The sequence below is a fragment of the Marmota monax genome, unplaced genomic scaffold, assembly GCF_021218885.2.
Source record: "Marmota monax isolate L192 unplaced genomic scaffold, Marmota_monax_Labrador192_F-V1.1 WCK01_AAM20220418_F8-fsc00097, whole genome shotgun sequence".
Lineage (NCBI taxonomy): Eukaryota > Metazoa > Chordata > Mammalia > Rodentia > Sciuridae > Marmota > Marmota monax.
The window spans coordinates 1,129,567-1,134,112 of NW_026694162.1; the positions used below are offsets into that span (position 1 = coordinate 1,129,567).

Sequence of the window (4,546 nt, forward strand, 5' to 3'; positions counted from 1 at the left end):
GAATACACAATATCTTAGGCACAAAACAGTCTTAACAAATTCAAAAGCAAAGTCATGCCCTGTAACTTTTCTGATTGCAGGGGAATGAAACTAGATGTCAACAGGAAGAGAAACTTTAGAAATTGTACAAATATATGGAGACTGAACAATGTGTTTTGATTAAACTAAGTTGTTGAGGAAGTTAGAAGGGAAATATAAAAATCCCTTGAAACAAATGAAAATGGGGATACCAAAACCTGTGGGTATAGCAAAAGCAACACTAAGAGGGAGATTTATAGAGATGAGTGTCTACATCAAAAAATAGAAACCTTTCAGGGCAGTGTGAAGAAGAAGAGGCTGAGAATGACACCTGGACTGGCCCAAGTGTTTTGCTGCATCCCCGTGTCCAGTGCTTCCCGCCCACCACGGTCGCCACCATGCCCAAGAGAAAGGCTGATGGCGATGCTGAAGGAGATGAAGCCAAGGTGAAGGATGAACCACAGAGAAGATCCGACAGGCTGTCTACTAAACCTGCTCCTCCAAAGCGAGAGCCCAAGCCTAAAAAGGCTCCTGCAGAGAAGGGAGAGTAGGTACCCAAAAGGAAAATAAGGGAAAAGCTGAGGTTGTCAAGGATGGGAATAACCCTGCAGAAAATGTAGATGCCAAACAGACCAGGCACAGAAAGCTGAGGATACTGGAGATGTCAAGTGCGAGGATTTTTAATAACTGTACTTCTGATGACTGTACGTTTGAAATGCTATATTTTATCAAGTTTTATTTTTAAATGCAGAATTTACTACTTTTTTCTTTAAAGGTATTTTGTTGGCACACAGAACACTTCATTGTTGTTTTCTGGGGGAGGAGCATCAATAACTAGTAGAATTTCTCCAAAGCTGGATTGCTGTGGGGGAAAACACTATTTATTGCTATTTTTGAGAGACTTCCCCTTGGTTCTCAAGAGGAGGGATTCCCTGATGTTTGCACACATAGCCACTTTGGCACAAATACCCGGTGGTATGGAAAAACTCAGACTTATCTTTATCTCCTCCTCCTCCCCCCCTCCTCCCCCTCCTCCCCCTCCCCCCTCCTCCCCCTCCTCCCCCTCCCCCCTCCTCCCCCTCCTCCCCCTCCCCCCTCCTCCCCCTCCCCCTCCCCCCCCCCTCCTCCTCCTCCTCCTCCTCCTCCTCCTCCTCCTCCTCCTCCTCCTCCTCCTCCTCCTCCTTCTTCTTCTTCTTCTTCTTCTTCTTCTTCTTCTTCTTCTTCTTCTTCTTCTTCTTCTTCTTTTCTCTCTCTCTCTCTCTCTGCCATGGGCATAAATTTAATTCCCCTAAACTCAGACCTGTTGGGACCTGATTCCCAACAATTGGTTTTACCAGTGTGGGGGGCAATCTGGACTTTGCAGTGACAACATTGAGAATAGTGTCCCTCAGAAGAGCAGTGGTTCCTTTTCTAGATTGTGGATCTACAGATTAATAATTTTTGCCATTTTTATCTCATTTCCTGAAAGTTAGGATGGGTTCATGAAAAGTTATTAAACAACATGCCAAATGTGAAATGTCAACTCTCACTCTAAACTTTCCCTATTCAGAGAATCAAATGAAGACTTCACTGGGTTTTACAGTGAATTTCTGATTTGGGTAGTACATCCAAGAAGGGGTTTTGAAAGTTGTTGTATGCCCTTAATGATTGTTTGCCCATATCTTGCCTGAAATACCATAATTGCTTATTAAAAGTATCTTTCATAAAGCAGGATACAGTTTGGCTTCAGAAAAAAAATTCAAATAAAAACCTGACAACACATTTCAAGAATTCACAAGGAAAGAATGCACTGAGCCCAAAATTAGTAGAAGAAAATAAATAATAATAAAAAAATAACAAATCCCATATTTTCATATGAGAAGGAATCTATGTCCAAATATGTAAAGTATTCAAAATTTTAGCAACAGAATAAGTAATCCAATTAAAAAATGGACAAATGATTTGAATATATAATTTTGAAAAATAGAAGAAATAAAAATGGCTGGCAATATAGGGAAAAATACTATCATTAGCCCCCAAACATGGATGTGTGTGTGTGTGTGTGTGTGTGTGTGTGTGAGAGAGAGAGAGAGAGAGAGAGAGAGAGAGAGAGAGAGAGAGAGAGAGAGAAAGAGGGGAGAGAGAAAGAGAGAGAGACATTTTTGCATTTTTGGTGGGCGTTGGTACTGGAGATTGAACCGAGGGGAGCTTAAGCACTAAGACATATCCCAACACATCTTATTTATTTATTTATTTTAAATTTTGAGACAGGGTCTCATTAAGTTACTTGGGTTCTAAGTTACTGAGGTTTGCCTCAAATCTGTGATCATCCTACATCAGTGTCCTGAGTCCCTGAAATTACATGTGTTTGCTGCCATACTCAGCTCACATGGCTATTTTTAAAGAAAAAAAAAGTAGCGTATTCTGACAAGGATGTGGAGGAAAAGGAACACTTACATACTGTTGGTGGAAAGGTAAATTATTACAGCCACTAAGGAAAACAGCATAGCAGTTCCTCAAAAAACTAAAAATAGAAACACTACGCTCCAGTGATAACCTTCCTGGGTGTACAATGAAAATGAATGAAGGACTGAGAAGTTGTCCCCATCATAAAGCCAGAGTAGACAAGGCTCTTATATGGGAATGTAAATCTTTAACATCCTCAGTTATCAGAGATGTAAACATAACATTTAACTTTTAATGTTACAGATGTCCGTTCCCATAAGATGTAGTTAAGCTACTTAATGTCATCTGATCTTGTAAAATCTTTCTACTAGTATGACCTCTGTGTCTAGTAGAGATCCCTTTATTTCTGTTACTTAGGATTAGATAATCATGTTAGCAAATATTAATCCTACTTGTGTAGGAGGTTAGGAAACTCTGTAGGCATTAAATTGACTAAAACTTCTGATTTGGCAGTTTCACTTGATAGTTATTAGGAATTCCTTCCTAAGAATCTCTTTTTTGTCGCCTCCGGTCTTATTTATTTTGGGAGGCTAACACAAGTACATCTCTTAAGTTACATTTAACTTTTATTTCCTTTTTTTTTAATGCCCAGGAATGGCTGTGTTTTGGTTTAACTGTTTTTGCTAGGTTAAAATTGACAAGCTGGTTAAAATTGACTTTGTGCCTATCTGCTGTTAAGAGCTGAGTTCTCATGGGAGTCACTCTTAGGGAACTTCAGAGCAGCTTCTTATCTGTGCTATGATGAGTGGGGGTCTCCTGGCCATGTGGATTCCCTTGAAAGCATCAGGGATATCTTCCCTTTCCCATGACCCTCCTCTTCATAGCAAGTGCATGAGTGACTTTCTGGTTCTCCAGTGGTGTCATTAATCTCCCTGATTGGGAGGTTATGTGGCCCAGAATTGAAAAAAAAAAAAATAAAGAAAAGAAAAAAGAAATTAATTCAACATACAAAAGAGACAAGTGCATGTTCATATTTATGTGGCACTATTCTAATAACTAAGATATGGATTCAGTCTAGGTGGTCATCAAAAGATGAAAGGATAAAGAAAATATGTTATATTTGCAAAATGAAGTATTATTCAGCCACAAAGAAGAATAAAATTCCATCGTTTGAAGTAAAATGGATGGAATTACAGAATATGGTATTAGGTGAAACAAGACAGTCAGAAAAACAAGTACTGTATATGCACTTATATGTGGAAATTAAAGACAGAAAGAAAGATCTGAAAATAGAAAATGGATTTCTAGAGACTGTGAAGGGATGGAATGCATGACAAGGGTATAAAAATAAAAGCATTGAACCTACAGATGCATACAGGGATACGAAATATTTAAATATATTGATTTTTGAGTCTATAAACAAGGTATATCCCTTCAAATATTTATAATGTAATTATTGTTGCCAAAATGTTTAGTGTTCAGTATAGAGATCGTGCATATTTTTTATTACATTTCTAAATATTTTACGTTTTGATGTTAAGTTTTTTTTCTTATTTCTGTTTTTGTTTGGTTTGTTTTTTGTGATGCTGAACTACTTCTATGTTAAATGGATTCTGAAATTTTATTTTTCAAGTTATTGCTGCAAATATACAGAAATACATTTTTATATGAAACTTGTATCTTGAAAGCCTGCTAAAAATTAAAAATAAAAGAGTAAAATATATTTCAGTTTTTTTAAAAAAAGTTTTAAGCATACCCTTGAGCTATGCACTCATATTTGTTGATGTGCAGCTTGCTTTCTATGGTGGGATTGTCTGTAACAAGAGTTTCACCCAGTACCCTGGAGGCCCAGTTGTCTTGTGATTGTCCCTTCTTGATGTCCTGCTCTATAGTCAACTGACTTTCTCACAATCATGTAAACAAATTCCTTGTAATTTCTCTGGTAGATAAATAGAATGAGATAAATAAGTTATTAAATATAACTACATCTGTATGACTAGATCAATGTATCTATGTTGAATACATATTTTGCCTTGACATTGTATTCCTAAGGGGTCTGGAAAATGCTTCTCCCTTTTTCTCCACCAGGTTTACAATTTATCTGTTCATGGTAAGCATTTTCTTCCTAACAATAAAAAAGTCC

General features: G+C 37.5%; 1 pseudogene; it reads left to right on the forward strand.

Annotated features, from left to right (window-relative positions):
* The first annotated feature begins 416 nt into the window (after positions 1-416).
* Positions 417-702, forward strand: LOC124107674 (non-histone chromosomal protein HMG-17-like; annotated as a pseudogene).
* Positions 703-4,546: the final 3,844 nt, after the last annotated feature.